The 17,961-nt window shown below is 47.2% G+C and overlaps 1 pseudogene; it reads left to right on the plus strand.

Annotated features, from left to right (window-relative positions):
• The first annotated feature begins 363 nt into the window (after positions 1-363).
• Positions 364-16,381, plus strand: LOC137534795 (histone H1B-like; annotated as a pseudogene).
• The last annotated feature ends 1,580 nt before the right edge of the window (positions 16,382-17,961 follow it).

Here is a 17,961-nt window from a genome sequence, read left to right on the forward strand (position 1 = left end):
GGGAGCAGCAATCGGAGCTGGTCACATTACAGCGGGATTCCCTAGCCACTGTTTCCGCTCAGAAGCCCCCCGTGACTGTAATGGAGGAAGGGAAACCCCTGCCAGCCGGGCGGCCGCACACAGGGGGCGCATCGCTACTTTCCGGGGGGAAAAAACCCACTTTTCTCCCGGCGAGGAAACACAAGCAGAGATCCGAGAAGTGACAGCTGTGTGGAGGGGCGGGGCGGCTGAGAGTCCGGATCCCACCAATAGGAAGACGGGACGCGCTACTGTCTGCAGCCAATGGCAGCGCAGCCAGGGAGAGTATATAAGCGCTCACTGGCGGTCACTTGCAGTGTTACACTTTGTAATATATCTAGAAAGATGGCAGAGATCGCCCCAGCAGCCGCCCCTCCCGCAGCGGAGCCCGCCGCCAAGAAGAAGCAGACTAAGAAGGTGGCAGCCGGAGGATGAGCCAAGAAAGGCAGCAAGAAGCCTTCTGGCCCCGCCGTGTCCGAGCTCATCCTCAAGGCCGTGTCCGCCTCCAAAGAGCGCAGCGGGGTCTCCCTGGCCTCACTGAAGAAGGCTCTGGCTGCCGGAGGCTACGATGTAGAGATGGGAAGTTCGGATCTTTTCAATGATCCGGATGATTCGAATCGGATCATTGAAAAGATCCGGATCTTTGATCCGAATCTCGGATCATTTTACTACCGAAGCATTCGGGGGTGAAATGAATAGCAGGACAGGTCTTTCCCTGCTGTGGACAGGAGAAGGGGAGGGGGGTGGACACACAGAGAAGGGGAGAAGATGGACAGAGGGCAGGGAGTGGACAGAGAAGGGAGGAGGGACGAGCAGAGAGCAGAAATGTTTGTTTGCACACAATACCCACATGCTGCAATCATATGCTTTACATGTATTTCACCTATATGCTCATCTGTGTACTTTGAATGCAAATGTCGTACAGTGAAAGAAAGCATTCCCCAAAGCATTCCCAGAAGTGAAGTGCAGCTGTTTAGAGCTGAGTGCAGGAGGATTATATTGCGCTGCAATCACAGTGCCTGCAAAGTTACTGAGCTGTGCTGAGCTGAGCCAAAAGCTTCCAATGTGTTCACTGTGCACAACTACGGAACAGACAGCCTATAATGAGCAGCACATTGCAGCCAGTATTTGTGCTCCAGTGATGCTCGGATACCCCTTTTTATTATTCGAGTTTGGTCGAATTCGAATAGTAAATTATTCAAATTCAGTCGAATATTCGAGTCGAATATTTTTTACTATTCGATTCGACCTCGGACTTTGAGCTCACTATTCGAGTCGGTATTCAAGCTCATTATTCGAGCTGACTATTCGAATTGGCCTTAAATAGCTTCCAACACTTGTTTTGAGGGTGAATGAAGCAAGAAACATCTTTTTTTCCAAGTAACAACAGCAAGTGATTATGTGGGGATGTTCCTTTAAAAAAAAAAAAGGTGGAAAGAGAAGAGAAGTTGTGTCCAAAATTCTGTTCAGTAGTGTATATACTTCTTCTTCTTCTTCTTCTTCTTTATCTTCTATATCTTCTTTTTCTTCTTCTATATCTTCTTCTATATCTTCTTCATCATCTTCTTCTTCATCATCTTCTTCTTCTTCTTCTTCTTCATATTCTTCATCTTTATCTTCTTCATCATCTTCTTCTTCTTCTTCTTCTTCTTCTTCTTCTTCTTCTTCTTCTTCATCTTCATCATCTTCATCTTCTTCATCACCTTCTTCTTCTTCTTCATCATCTGCACCATCTTCTTCTTCATCATCTTCTTCTTCTTCTTCTTCTTCATCTTCTTCATCTTCATCTTCTTCATCATCTTCTTCTTCATCATCTTCTTCTTCTTCATCTTCTTCATCTTCTTCATCTTCTTCATCTTCATCTTCTTTATCTTATTTTTCATCTTCATTTTCTTCATCTTCTTCTTCTTCATCTTCTTCTTCTATATCTTCTTTTTCTATATCTTCTTTTTCTATATCCTCTTCTTCTTATTATTTTTCTATTTCGTCTTCTTCTTTTTCTATATCTTCTTCTTCTTCTCCTTCTTCTTCTTCTTTTTCTATATCTTCTTCTTCTTCTATATCGTCTTCTTCTTCTTCACTTATTTCTCTTTTATATAATTTTTTTTTAAAGAAATGCAGCTATTTTTGAGTGTAATAAATAGCTGGTGGCGCACACATGTTGGAAGCGCCATTGTATGTGCTCCCTGGCAGTGGAAACACACAGACAGCAGGAGGTAAATTCAGCAGCAGCAGCAGGAGGAGGAGGATGATTGTGTGGCAGCAGGCAGTCAATGAGGCAGGCAGCGGGACATAATAGGCTGTGTGGTACCTAGCGGTGGTACCAGGCCGTAAATACACAGCATGAGGTTCCAGACAGCGGTTGTGAAGCCCACATCATGTCCAATACACAACTGGGACAACACAGTTTTCAACCCGGACACCTCTAAAAATAATATCACAAAGTATTAATAAAAAGTATATATATATTTTTTGTTTTTTTAAAGAAATGCAGCTATTTTTGAGCGTAACAAATAGCTGGTGGCGCATGGTGGAAGCGCCATTGTATGTGCTCCCTGGCAGTGGAAACACACAGACAGCAGGAGGTAAATTCAGCAGCAGGAGGAGGAGGAGGAGTGTGTGGCAGCAGGCAGTCAATGAGGCAGGCAGCGTGACATAATAGCCCTGGTACCTAGCGGTGATACCAGGGCTGTAAATAAACACAACAGGAGGTCCCAGACAGCGGTCGTGCAGCCCACATCGTGTCCAATACACAACTGGGACAACACAGTTTTCAACCCGGGCACCTCAGAAAAATAAAACTTTTGTTTAAATTTAATTTAATTTTTTTTTTCAGCAAATTACACAGATTAGCTATTGTTGGACGTAATAGCTGGTGGCAGAGTGGCAGCAGAAGGTAATTCTGTGTACCCTGGCAGTGGGAAACACAGACAGACAGCAGCAGCAGCAGCAGGAGGAATGGAGGAGTAATGAGAGTAGCTATTGTTTGGACGTAATAGCTGGTGGCAGAGTGGCAGCAGAAGGTAATTCTGTGTACCCTGGCAGTGGGAAACACAGACAGGCAGCATCAGCAGCAGGAGGAATGGAGGAGTAGTGTGAGTGTGGCAGCAGGTAGGTAGGCAGCGTGACACAATAGCCCTGATACCTAGCGTCGATACCAGGGCTGTAAATAAACACAACAGGTGGTCCCAGACAGCGGTCGTGCAGCCCACATCGTGTCCAATACACAACTGGGACAACACAGTTTTCAACCCGGGCACCTCAGAAAAATTAAACCTTTTTTTTTTTAATGGTTTACTTTTTTTTTTTTTTTTTTTTTACAGCAAATTACACAGATATAGCTATTGTTTGACGTAATAGCTGGTGGCAGAGTGGCAGCAGAAGGTAAAATCTGTGTACCCTTGGCAGTGGGAAACACAGACAGGCAGCAGCAGCAGCAGGAGGAATGGAGGAGTAGTGTGAGTGTGGCAGCAGGTAGGTAGGCAGCGTGACATAATAGCCCTGGTACCTAGCGTTGATACCAGGGCTGTAAATAAACACAACAGGAGGTCCCAGACAGCGGTCGTGCAGCCCACATCGTGTCCAATACACAACTGGGACAACACAGTTTTCAACCCGGGCACCTCAGAAAAATTAAACCTTTTTTTTTTATTATTTTAATGGTTTACTTTTTTTTTTTTTACAGCAAATTACACAGATATAGCTATTGTTTGACGTAATAGCTGGTGGCAGAGTGGCAGCAGAAGGTAAATCTGTGTACCCTGGCAGTGGGAAACACAGACAGACAGCAGAGGGGCAGTACACAGCAGCCCACTGTAGATGTAAAATGTGTGGCTGCAGGCGACATAATAGTCAAAGTGAACCAGGCTGGCTTAGTGAGCAGGAGCCAGGACTCCAGGAGGTGGTAAAGGGTGGTAAGGCACATTAACGATGGTTCTTCCGGCAGCTAGTTCATGTCCCCCTCTCGCCGACAACAGGGGCCAGGAACTCGCCTTCCACCCACTAGGGATGAGCGTAATGACCTAATCACGAATTTCCAAAATTTCGTGAAATTACTACAATTACCTTCTTTCTCTCTCTCTCTCTCTCTCTCTCTCTCTCTCTCTCTCTCTCTCTCTCTCTCTCTCTCTCTCTCTCTCTCTCTCTCTCTCTCTCTCTCTCTCTCTCTCTCTCTCTCCAGAGATTTGTAGTATTTCAAAACCATACTCACATTCATGACATGTCCAGGGATCAAACCCAGGCCAACCACATGGAAGACAGCTATGCTCACCACCATACCACCAAACACACACTAAATAGACTGCTAACCTAAATCTTACTTGTAGACAGTCATATGAGACACATGCTGGGTGCAGGGCTTTGTGATTGGACCTTGCGATAGAGTGAGGTGCAAAAATGAAATCATGCCTAGCAGAGGATGGTTTCACAGTGCTAAATGCTAGGCTGGCTGTGGTGCAATTGGTTAGTGTGTCTGGCTGGTAACAGCAAGGTTACAGGTTCGATTCCATCCAGGCATGTCTTTTCCTTTTGAGTTCAACAGTTGTCCAAACACCGAGCACAAAGTTTTGCATGCGTAAAGTTTTACGCACGCAAAATACCCCATGGGGTTCAATGGCGCAGCGCGCGCACGCAAAAGGAAAAGACATGCCTGGATGGAATCAAACCTGTAACCTTGCTGTTACCAGCCAGACACACTAACCAATTGCACCACAGCCAGGCTAGCTGTGACCTAACTCTACATGGCTATCTGGGGCTCTGTTGGCTCTGTTTGGACAACTGTTGAACGCAAAAGGAAAAGACATGCCTGGATGGAATTGAACCTGTAACCTTGCTGTTACCAGCCAGACACACTAACCAATTGCACCACAGCCAGCCTAGCATTTAGCACTGTGAAACCATCCTCTGCTAGGCATGATTTCATTTTTGCACCTCACTCTATCGCATGGTCCAATCACAAAGCCCTGCACCCAGCATGTGTCTCATATGACTGTCTACAAGTAAGATTTAGGTGAGAGAGAGAGAGAGAGAGAGAGAGAGAGAGAGAGAGAGAGAGAGAGAGAGAGAGAGAGAGAGAGAGAGAGGAGGAGGAGGAGGAGGAGGAGGAGGAGGAGGAGGAGGAGGAGGAGGGCTGGGCTATTCATTTTAGGCATCTAGAGGGATAGAAACCCTTACAAACCTGAAAAAGTAAAATTTCGGTTGGAGACACGAAATTCGTCATTACGGGAGTGAAATTTCGATTACGAAATTGTAAATTACGATTTGAAAATTAATTACGAAATTACGAATTTGGGTCGTAATGTTAAATTTCGCATTCGTAATAAAAGCAGTTCGAAATTTCGAAAATTTCGGCTCATCTCTACCACCCACGCCTGGTTCATCTTGAGAAACGTCAGTCTGTCCACAGACTTGTGAGACAGACGTGAGCGTTTCTCGGTGACCACGCCACCAGCTGCACTGAAGCAGCGCTCGGACAGCACGCTGGAAGGGGGGCAGGACAGCACTTCCAGGGCGTACTGCGCCAGCTGGCTCCAGATCTCCAGGCGCTTGACCCAATACTCCATGGGATCAACAGGGGCATCGCTGTCAAGCCCGCTGTAGGACCCCATGTAGTCAGCCACCATGCGGGTCAGGCGCTGGCTGTGACCGGAGGAGGATGCTGCTGCATGCACCTCCTCTCTAGTCACTGCTGCCGGAGCCTCTACAGTCCTGTAGAGCTCGTTGCTGAGAGACAGCAGGTCTGTGGGGCGCTTGCTGCTGGATGCAGGCACCTGCTGCTGCCTCTGTGCTGGCTGGACAGTGGGGGTGGAAGGCTGGGGGAAGGCTTCCTCCAAGCGCTCAACAAGGCCTGCTGCAAGCTCCTTATTTGTTGCGCTGGGTCTCCTCCTGCAGGCGGCAGGAACTGGCTTAACTTCCCCTTGAGGCGTGGGCAGTGCTGGGCGTAATGGAAAAAACTACGCTTACGGATCATTACGTGTAATTTTACGCTATTACGCATTACGGAATTACGCTTACGGTGTAGACATTCATTTACTGTACATGTCTGTAATTACACATAGCCCTTACGCAATTACGCATAAGAATACCGTAATTTAGGTTGTTACGTTATTGGCTTACGTGTAAATTCCTACTAGCAATTAATGCATAAGGTCATGCTGCCAAGCGGAAAAGTTGACGCATGGATCAATGTTAGGTAGCCGCCGACTTTAAGGGTTAATAGCAAAGCCCTCTTAATTGCTTAGAGCCTCAAATTGGAGAATATATTAAGGAGATCAGAAGGAATAAGAGGAATTTTTTTTTTTTTCAAAAAGACCTTATAGTTTTTGAGAAAATCGATGTTAAAGTTTCAAAGGAAAAATATATACATTTAAAAACCCGCCGACTTTTACGGTTAATAGCAAAGCCTGCTTAAAATTTAGGAACACCAAATTCACAGGGTATATTAAGAGGATCAGTGGGAATAAGAGGAAAACAATTTTTTTCAAAAAGACCTTATAGTTTTTGAGAAAATCGATTTTTAAGTTTTAAGGGCAAAAATGTCTTTTAAATGCGGAAAATGTCAGTTTTTTTTGCACAGGTAACAATAGTGTTTTATTTTCATAGATTCCTACAAGTGGGAAGAGTTTTACTTACTTCGTTCTGAGTGTGGAAAATATAAAAAAAAACGACGTGGGGTCCCCCCTCCCAGACCTCTTTAACCCCTTGTCCCCCATGCAGACTGGGATAGCCAGAATGCGGAGCACCGGCCGCGTGGGGCTCCGCACCCTGACTATACCAGCCCGCATGGTCCATGGATTGGGGGGTCTCGGAAGGGGAGGGGCAGCCAAGCTTTCCCCTCCCCCTCCGAGCCCTTGTCCAATCCAAGGACAAGGGGCTCTTCTCCACCTCCGATGGGCGGTGGAGGTGGAGGCCGCGATTTCCTGGGGGGGGGGTTCATGGTGGCATCTGGGAGTCCCCTTTAAAAAGGGGTCCCCCAGATGCCCACCCCCCCTCCCAGAGAAATGAGTATAGAGGTACTTGTACCCCTTACCCATTTCCTTTAAGAGTTAAAAGTAAATAAACACACAAACACATAGAAAAAGTATTTTAATTGAACAAAAAACATAACCACGAAAAAAGTCCTTTAACCACTTCCCAACTGAGGGGTTTTACCCCCTGACCACCAGAGCAATTTTCACCTTTCAGCGCTCCTTCCATTCATTCGTCTATAATTTTATTATTACTTATCGCAATGAAATGAACTATATCTTGTTTTTTTCGCCACCAATTAGGCTTTCTTTAGGTGGGACATTATGCCAAGAATAATTTTATTCTAAATGTGTTTTAATGGGAAAATAGGAAAAAATGTGGGAAAACATTTATTATTTTTCAGTTTTCGGCCTTTATAGTTTTTAAATAATGCATGCTACTGTAATTAAAACCCATTAAATGTATATGCCTATTTATCCCGGTTATAAAACCGTTTAAATTATGTCCCTATCACAATGTTTGCCGCCAATATTTTAGTTGGAAATAAAGGTGCATTTTTTTCAGTTTTGCGTCCATCCCTAATTACAAGCCCATAGTTTATAAAGTAACAGTGTTATACCCTCTTGACATAAATATTTAAAAAGTTCAGTCCCTAAGGTAACTATTTATGTATTTTTTTTAAATTGTAAATTTTTTATTTTTTTTTTAATTACAAAAAAAAAAAAAAATTGGGGAGTGTGGGAGGTAAGGAGTTAATTTTTTGTGTAAAACAAGTTTATTTGTGTGTAAAAAATGGTTAGGGTGTAGTTTTACTATTTGGCCACACGATGGCAACATTACCAATTTGTTTCATGCGACCTGCAAGCGTCCTTCCGGACGCTTGCTGGAAGTAGAAAGAGGCTGGGACTTTGTTATTTTTTCACAATGATCGCGCTGCTCAGCCGAGCGGCAGCAGATCATTGCGGGGCTTAGATCAACGAACGGGAATGGATTTTCCCGTTCGTTGATCTCTGGGCGAGCGGGCGGCGGCGTGTTTACTAGCGGCGGGCGGCGTGTTTATGAGCGGGAGCGCGGACAGCGGCGGGAGTGCGCAAAGTACGGATTTCTCCGTCCCTGGGGGTGAAAGGATGGAAAAGGGGGCGGAGAAATCCGTACACACGGGGGTAAAGTGGTTAATATTCTTAATTAACCATTAATACTTACCTGTCCCTTTAAAAGCCAGTTCCCACGCAATATCCTCGGAAATATACTAATCAGTTACAATGTAACAAAGTTGTTACAATGTAACAACTTTGTTACTTTGTAACTCCACCGCACCCGACGTCACTCGCCGCTCACCCGCCGGCCGCCGCATACACTAACGCTAAGTCCCCGCCGGCTCCCGCCGTCCATTCCGCCCACACCTGTCACCCATATACATGCTGGCACCCATGGGTGCCAGCATGTATATAGGTGACATGTGGGAGAGGCGGGGAGGGCAGCGAGAGCCGGCGGGACTTAGCGTCCTGCACACTAGAGTTGGGCCGAACCTCTGATTTTAGGTTCGCGAACCCTGTTCGCGAACTTCCGCGAAAGGTTCGGTTCGCGAAAAAGTTCGCGAACCGCAATAGACTTCAATGGGGAGGCGAACTTTGAAAGTTTAAAAAAAATTCTATCAACTGGAAAAATGATAGAAAACATGTTTCAAAAGCTCTAATACCTGGAGCCACACCTAATTGAGTGAAATACACATCACTGCTGGAGGACCCGCCCTCCTCCAAGCAAGGTCCTTTATACCATTTGCCTGCCTACACTAATTAGTTATGGGACAGCTGCTACACACTCTGCTAGGGAGATTTTAGTTGGCCTCCTCCCTCCTCCCAGAGGGAGGAGGGTCTCTTCTGCCAGGGAATTATACTATTTTAAAAACCAGTATACATCATACCATAGCTGGGAATACATACATGAGTATACATCATACCATAGCTGGGGATACATACATGAGTATACATCATACCATAGCTGGGAATCGAACCCAGATCTCACTGTGTGGTGGGCATGTCACCCTAAGCACTGTACCACTACAGAAGTAAGTGAAGCTAGCCTAAAATTTAACATTTATGCTCAATGCAATAGAACCATTAGGTTGCTTAAAGGAGAACTGTAGTGAGAGGTATATGGAGGCTGCCATATTGATTTCCTTTTAAGCTATACCAGTTGCCTGGCAGCCCTGCTGATCTATTTGGCTGCAGTAGTGTGAATCACACCAGAAACAAGCATGCAGCTAATCTTGTCAGATCTTACAAAAATGTCAAACACCAGATCTGCTGCATGCTTGTTCAGGGTCTAGGGCTAAAAGTATTGGAGGCAGAGGATCTGCAGGATAGCCAGGTAACTGGTATTGCTTAAAAGGAAATCAATATGGAGGCTACCATATTGATTTCCTTTTAAGCAATACCAGTTACCTGGCTATCCTGCAGATCCTCTGCCTCCAATACTTTTAGCCCTAGACCCTGAACAAGCATGCAGCAGATCTGGTGTTTGACATTTTTGTAAGATCTGACAAGATTAGCTGCATCATTGTTTCTGGTGTGATTCACACTACTGCAGCCAAATAGATCAGCAGGGCTGCCAGGCAACTGGTATAGCTTAAAAGGAAATCAATATGGCAGCCTCCATATACCTCTCACTACAGTTCTCCTTTAAGCAACCTAATGGTTGTATTGCATTGAGCATAAATGTTAAATTTTAGGCTAGCTTCACTTACTTCTGTAGTGGTACAGTGCTTAGGGTGACATGCCCACCACACAGTGAGATCTGGGTTCGATTCCCAGCTATGGTATGATGTATACTCATGTATGTATCCCCAGCTATGGTATGATGTATACTCATGTATGTATTCCCAGCTATGGTATGATGTATACTGGTTTTCAAAATAGTATAATTCCCTGGCTGAAGAGACCCTCCTCCCTCCGGTAGGAGGGAGGAGGGAGGAGGGTGGAGGCCAATTAAAATCTCCCTAGCAGAGTGTAGGGTGGAGGGAGGAGGCCAATTAAAATCTCCCTAGCAGAGTGTGTAGCAGCTGTCCCATAACTAATTAGTGTAGGCAGGCAAATGGTATAAAGGACCTTGCTTGGAGGAGGGAGGGTCCTCCAGCAGTGATGTGTATTTCACTCAATTAGGTGTGGCTCCAGGTATTAGAGCTTTTGAAACATGTTTTCTATCATTTTTCCAGTTGATAGAATTTTTTTAAACTTTCAAAGTTCGCCTCCCCATTGAAGTCTATTGCAATTCGCGAACTTTTTCGCGAACCGAACCTTTCGCGGAAGTTCGCGAACAGGGTTCGCGAACCTAAAATCGGAGGTTCGGCCCAACTCTACTCGACATCAGGCCCCATCATCTCCTCAATGGCAGCCCTCATTAATCGCTCTGGCGACGGACCGATGGACACAACGTTCTCCTCCGGGGAGGGCTGCTGCTGACCACAGGCTGGTGGGGTGGATGTTATAGCTTGCATGGGGCGTTGGCTGTTGCTGTTGTTGGGAGTGCTGCTCACAGCGGAGGTCTCTGAGGAACTCATGGTGAGCTCATATAGTGGTTGGCGGTGAGTGGAGTATTACTGATCCCAGCAATATACACACTGACTGGCAGAGTACGCAATGCTATATAGAGTTGGGCCAAACGGTTCGCCTGCGAACGGTTCCACGCGAACTTCGGTGGTTCGCGTTCGCGTCCCGCAGGCGAACCTTTGCGGAAGTTCGGTTCGCCCCATAATGCACATGGAGGGTCAACTTTGACCCTCTACATCACAGTCAGCAGGCCCAGTGTAGCCAATTAGGCTACACTAGCCCCTGGAGCCCCACCCCCCCTTATATAAGGCAGGCAGCGGCGGCCATTACGGTCACTCGTGTGCTGCCTGCGTTAGTGAGAGTAGGGCGAGCTGCTGCAGACTGTCTCTCAGGGAAAGATTAGTTAGGCTTAACTTGTTCCTGTCTGGCTGCATACCTGTTCTGTGAACCCACCACTGCATACCTGTGCTGTGAACCCACCACTGCATACCTGTGCTGTGAACCCACCACTGCATACCTGTGCTGTGAACCCACCACTGCATACCTGTGCTGCGAACCCACCACTGCATACCTGTTCAGTGAACCCACCACTGCATACCTGTGCTGTGAACCCACCACTGCATACCTGTTCAGTGAACCTGCCACTGCATACCTGTTCTGTTCAGTGGACCCACCACTGTATACCTGTTCATTGAACCCACCACTGCATACCTGTTCTGTGAACCCACCACTGCATACCTGTGCTGTGAACCCACCACTGCATACCTGTTCAGTGAACCTGCCACTGCATACCTGTTCTGTTCAGTGGACCCGCCACTGTATACCTGTTCATTGAACCCACCACTGCATACCTGTGCTGTGAACCCACCACTGCATACCTGTTCTGTGAACCCACCACTGCATACCTGTGCTGTGAACCCACCACTGCATACCTGTTCAGTGAACCCGCCACTGCATACCTGTTCTGTTCAGTGGACCCGCCACTGTATACCTGTTCAGTGAACCCGCCACTGCATACCTGTTCTGTTCAGTGGACCCGCCACTGTATACCTGTTCAGTGAACCCGCCACTGCATACCTGTTGTGTTCAGTGAACCTGCCACTGCATACCTGTTCTGTGAACCCGCCACTGTATACCTGTTCTGTTTAGTGAACCCGCCACTGCATACCTGTTCTGTTTGCGGTGCGTTACACGGTGAGTTTGGTGTGTCAGTGTGAAGCAGTACCTTAATTACACTACCTGATTGATGTATACACATGCAAGATGTTTGAAAGCACTTTAGGCCTGTCATTTAGCATTCAATGTGATTTCTGCCCTTAAAACGCTGCTTTGCGTCAAATCCAGATTTTTCCCCGGGACTTTTGGCATGTATCCCACTCCGCCATGCCCCCCTCCAGGTGTTAGACCCCTTGAAACATCTTTTCCATCACTTTTGTGGCCAGCATAATAATTTTTTTTTTTTTCAAAGTTCGCATCCCCATTGAAGTCTATTGCGGTTCGCGAACTTTAACGCGAACCGAACCTTCCGCGGAAGTTCGCGAACCAGGTTCGCGAACCTAAAATCTGAGGTTCGGCCCAACTCTAATGCTATATAGTCTGGCTGAGCGGTGTACACAGAGTGGCAGTACACACAATGCTATATAGTCTGGCTGAGCGGTGTACACAGAGTGGCAGTACACACAATGCTATATAGTCTGGCTTAGCCGTGTACACAGAGTGGCAGTAAACAATGCTATATAGTCTGGCTGAGCGGTGTACACAGAGTGGCAGTACACACAATGCTATATAGTCTGGTTGAGCCGTGTACACAGAGTGGCAGTACACACAATGCTATATAGTCTGGCTGAGCGGTGTACACAGAGTGGCAGTACACACAATGCTATATAGTCTGGCTGAGCCGTGTACACAGAGTGGCAGTACACACAATGCTATATAGTCTGGCTGAGCGGTGTACACAGAGTGGCAGTAAACACAATGCTATATATAGCGTGGCTGAGCGAGGTACACAGTGGCAGTACACACAATGCTATATAGTCTGGCTGAGCCGTGTACACAGAGTGGCAGTACACACAATGCTATATAGTCTGGCTGAGCCGTGTACACAGAGTGGCAGTAAACACAATGCTATATATAGTGTGGCTGAGCGAGGTACACAGTGGCAGTAAACAATGCTATATATAGTGTGGCTGAGCGAGCGGTGTACTACTGTTCCCAGCAGCGACACACAATGACTGGGGGGGGACCCTGGCTAGCGTGGCTGGAGAGCGAACTACCCTGCCTGCCTACCCAAAGCTAAACCCACAGACAAATGGCGGAGATATGACGTGGTTCGGGTATTTATTTACCCGAACCACGTGACCGTTCGGCCAATCAGAGCGCGTTCGGGTCCGAACCACGTGACCCGTTCGGCCAATCACAGCGCTAGCCGAACGTTCAGGGAACGTTCGGCCATGCGCTCTTAGTTCGGCCATGCGGCCGAACGGTTTGGCCGAACACCTGATGGTGTTCGGCCGAACTCGAACATCACCCGAACAGGGTGATGTTCTGCAGAACCCGAACAGTGGCGAACACTGTTCGCCCAACACTAGTAGTAAGTAGTAAGTAAATGTACAACTAGAAATTACAATAATCAGTAGTAATCAGAAGGAAATAGAGTGTGTGTACTGACAGTGCACGCACACACACACGCAGGAGCTAGCCTATGAACAGTGACTGAGTGTCCCTAGTAGTAAGTAGTTAGTAAGTACAACTAGAAATTACAATAATCAATAGTAATCAGAAGGAAATAGAGTGTGTGTACTGTGCACGCACACACGCAGGAGCTATGAACAAACAGTGACAGTGAGTGTCCTAGTACAGTTACTACAAAATACAATCACTCAGTAGTAAAGGACAGCAGAAACACTGGTATAATAAACTAACAGAGGACAGGAGGACAGTAGAGTTGGGCCGAACCTCCGATTTTAGGTTCGCGAACCGGGTTCGTGAACTTTCGCGGAAGGTTCGGTTCGCGTTAAAGTTCGCGAACCGCAATAGACTTCAATGGGGATGCGAACTTTGGAAAAAAAATTTTTATGCTGGCCACAAAAGTGATGGAAAAGATGTTTCAAGGGGTCTAACACCTGGAGGGGGGCATGGCGGAGTGGGATACACGCCAAAAGTCCCCGGGAAAAATCTGGATTTGACGCAAAGCAGCGTTTTAAGGGCAGAAATCACATTGAATGCTAAATGACAGGCCTAAAGTGCTTTAAAACATCTTACATGTGTATACATCAATCAGGTAGTGTAATTAAGGTACTGCTTCACACTGACACACCAAACTGTTCACTGAACAGAACAGGTATACAGTGGCGGGTTCACTGAACAGAACAGGTATGCAGTGGCGGGTTCACTGAACAGAACAGGTATGCAGTGGCGGGTTCACTGAACAGAACAGGTATGCAGTGGTGGGTTCACAGAACAGGTATGCAGTGGTGGGTTCACAGAACAGGTATGCAGTGGTGGGTTCACAGTACAGGTATGCAGTGGTGGGTTCACAGAACAGGTATGCAGTGGTGGGTTCACAGAACAGGTATGCAGTGGTGGGTTCACAGAACAGGTATGCAGTGGTGGGTTCACAGAACAGGTATGCAGTGGTGGGTTCACAGTACAGGTATGCAGTGGTGGGTTCACAGAACAGGTATGCAGCCAGGGACAAGCTAAGCCTAACTAATCTTTCCCTATGAGAGAGAGTGTGCAGCAGCTCGCCCTACTCTCACTAATGCAGGCACACGAGTGACCGTAATGGTCGCCGCTGCCTGCCTTTTAGTAGGGGGGGAGTGGCTCCAGGGGCTAGTGTAGCCTAATTGGCTACACTGGGCCTGCTGACTGTGATGTAGAGGGTCAAAGTTGACCCTCATGGTGCATTATGGGGCGAACCGAACTTCCGCAAAAGTTCGCCTGCGGGACGCGAACGCGAACCACGGAAGTTCGCATGGAACCGTTCGCAGGCAAACCGTTCGGCCCAACTCTAGAGGACAGCTGCCCACACAGGCAAGGCCCTGAGGCCTAAAGCAGTGTAAGCTTGCCTGCAGCAGCTGTGTCTGTCTCTCTATGTAACACACAAGCTACTAACTAAAATACATTGGGCTCTATTCTCAAAGACTTCCCGCATGCGGTAAAGTACATGCGGGAAGTTTGCACCCAAAATACCGTCAAGTTTGCATTCTCTAAATTTTCCGCATGTTTTTCCCGCATGCGGAAAAAGTGTGGTAAAAGTGCGGGATTTATGCGGAAAACTTTCCGCAAAAGTCGGTATTTTCCGCAATAAAAGATCAATTCTCAAAAATGTTCAGGCGCATCATTTCGTCGTTGATTACCGTTTTTTTTATCACCTAAAAGTAGTAGGTGATATATTCCGAATCCCATTGACTTTAATGAAGTGTGGAGGCTTAAGGGCTGTGCTTGCTGGACTTTTAATTTTTTTTTTAAAACACTTTTTCATGTGACCTTTTTACCGCATGATTCCCGCATTAATAATGCTTGTTTCCGCATCTTTTTTCCCGCATGCGGCAAACATGCGGAAAATGTTAGTGAATGCTGAAAAAATGCGGAGTTTACCGCTGGCGGGAATTTAGCGGTAACATTTTGCGGTACTTTTGGCTCTTTGAGAATAGAGCCCAATGTCTATCTAACTAACAACAATATAGGTGTATATAGGAGGTGTATGTGAGCAAAAACGCTAGGTAGTTGACCACAATAAAGCTCTTGCTAAGCCAAAGCACAAAGGAGCAGGCAGATCTCTCTCTGTACAAAGTCAGGCAAGGACGGAAAAACGGAACATGGCGGCCGCTATTTATAGGGTAGGGGCGGGCCAGGGCCCCACTCTGTGATTGGCTGCCGTCAGAGGGCCGGGGAGCCCTCTGATTGGCTCTAAGGACATCAATCTGGGCTATGACGCTATTCGAGCTCGGTATTCGAGCTTGAATAGCGCTGTTTGCTCGAATAGCGCGAATAGTGAATGGGCTATTCAAATTAACTCGAATAGCCCATTCGAATAGCTGCAGCTATTCGAGCTCGGTATTCGAGCTCGAATAGCTGAAAAAGAGCTCGAATATTCGAGCTACTCGAATATTCGAGCTCTGCTGAGCACCACTGGCTGTGCTCTACACATATCTGGCAGTGGCACCCATGTCCCCTCTCTCTCCTCTACCTGTGGCTGTGCAAGGCTGCCTCCCTTCAACAGAGTGATCCATCTCTGCTCTGCTTCCAGGACCCCGCTGCCCGCTGAAAGGGGGCGTGTCACGCCTGGTCCCGCCCCTTTTGCGATCCGAATCACTCATTTTGATGATTCAGATGATTCGACTCACAAAATAGATTTGGATCAAAGATCCGAATCGTTTATGATCCGGACAACACTACTACATGTGGAGAAGAATAACAGCCGCCTCAAGCTGGCCATCAAGGGCTTGCTGACAAAGGGCAGCCTCGTCCATGTCAAAGGCACCGGCGCCTCCGGATCCTTCAAGGTCAGCAAGAAGGAGGCAGCCGGCAAAGAGCACAAGAAGCCGGCACAGGCCAAGAAGAAGCCAGCGGCTGCCGCCAAGCCTAAGAAGCCGGCTACTGCCAGGAAGCCCAAAGCCGCCAAGTCCCCGAAGAAGCCTAAGAAAGCCCCCAGCGCCGCCAAGAAGAGCCCCGCTAAGAAGGCGGCCAAGAAACCGGCAGCAGCTGCTGCCAAGAAGCCCAAAGCTGCCGCTAAAGCCAAGAAAGCCGCCAAGAGCCCCGCTAAGAAGGCAGCCAAGCCTAAGGCCGCCAAAAGCCCGGCAAAGAAGGCAGCAAAGCCCAAGAAGGCCGCTCCTAAGAAGAAATAAGCTGCAGCTGGTTTCTCTATAAAACCCAAAGGCTCTTTTCAGAGCCATCCACATTTTCCCTGAAGGGCTGCGATGCTTCTCGTGTTTTTTCAGTAACGGAGTACCTGGGAAGGTTACACTACTTGTCAGGTTTTCTGGTTCTTTTCTCCGTCCTATCATTGATCCTAATCCGCTCAGAGCTGGAGCTGCCAGCAGTAGCATCCACGTGTTACGATTATTCCGCACTGGTTGCAGCTGATTACACCTCACGGCCAGTGCCCCGGGCAGAGCAGCTACCGGCCAACTGAGTTCTTGTGTGAAGCCACTTACATACAATGCTTCAATCACTATTCGGTGATCAAGTTTATGCACTGAAAGTGCTGCAAAAATACAATGTTTGCAAAGGAAATAAGTTGTGCGGCTACTCTAACATTCTATACTATGCAAAGTTAATGAGGCATGGAAAAGGTCCTGTCCCTGCAGTTACTGTATAATTACAGATGTGCGATCTTCCAGTCCCCTGGTGTAGAAAAACCACAGCACAAGGTGCAGTTAGGCAAACAAATAGTTTTACCAGGTCCATGTAGACAATACTTTAAATTGCAATTAATGCTATATTGAACAGGTGAAATCAGCCAATTCTATTTGGAGAATAGAACTGTGTACACAGTCCCTAACGAAATAACATACAGTGAAAAATGATTACGTTCGCTGGTATCAGCCAGACTCGTACTAAACAGCTCTGTGTAGTAAATGTGTAGGTGGCTCTGAAAAGAGCCATTGGGCTCTATTCTCAAAGACTTCCCGCATGCGGCAGGGATGCTCGGATGTGCCTCATCCACGAATTCGGAAATCCGCGTGGTTGCAAAAAAAAATCCGCATTCGGCCCCGCCGTATGCGGATTTTCGTCCGCGTCCACGCAACCACGCGGATTTTTTCCCGTGAATGGCGTAATCACGCGCGGATTCACGCCCGGAGGCGGATTTTCTTTTAACGTTAATAACAAAGCCCCCATACATGCTACAATCCCCCAAATAGCATGGATTATCGAGGTGATAAGGGGCAACATAACTTCAACATAAAAAATTCCCCCCAAAATTTTTTTTCTAGAGAAAATGGATTTTAAAGTGAAATCAACACTTTAAATGGGGCTATTAATTGGTAATAAGTGGTTTTAAAAAGGGATATACGCGTTAAGCAGTCAAAGAGGTGAAGGCGAGTTCCAATGGCACTTGGCGGCGAAGGTACCGCTGGAGGAGGATGAGTGGCTGACGGCAAAAAGGCTCCAGAGAGGTTTTTGTAATTTTTTTTTTTGCAGCAATTAGCAATGACATCGCAGCAGAGTTGTCAGTGGACACGGGCAGTGTGAACGCAGAGTGCAGTGGTGGTAGCGACTGAGTCAGGAGAAGGACTATGCGGGCGGTCAGTTCAGCAGCACAGAAGGACCACGGCAACATACTGGTGGTAGTAGTAGCAGCACAGCGTCATAGTGCTGGCCAAAAAATTAAATGCACCCGGTGACCCGGGCAGTGTGAACGCAGAGTGTAGTAGCGACTGAGTCAGGAGGACAAAGGGGGCGGTCAGTTCAGCAGCAGCAGCAC

Source organism: Hyperolius riggenbachi, chromosome 10 (genome assembly GCF_040937935.1).
Source record: "Hyperolius riggenbachi isolate aHypRig1 chromosome 10, aHypRig1.pri, whole genome shotgun sequence".
NCBI classification, from domain to species: domain Eukaryota; kingdom Metazoa; phylum Chordata; class Amphibia; order Anura; family Hyperoliidae; genus Hyperolius; species Hyperolius riggenbachi.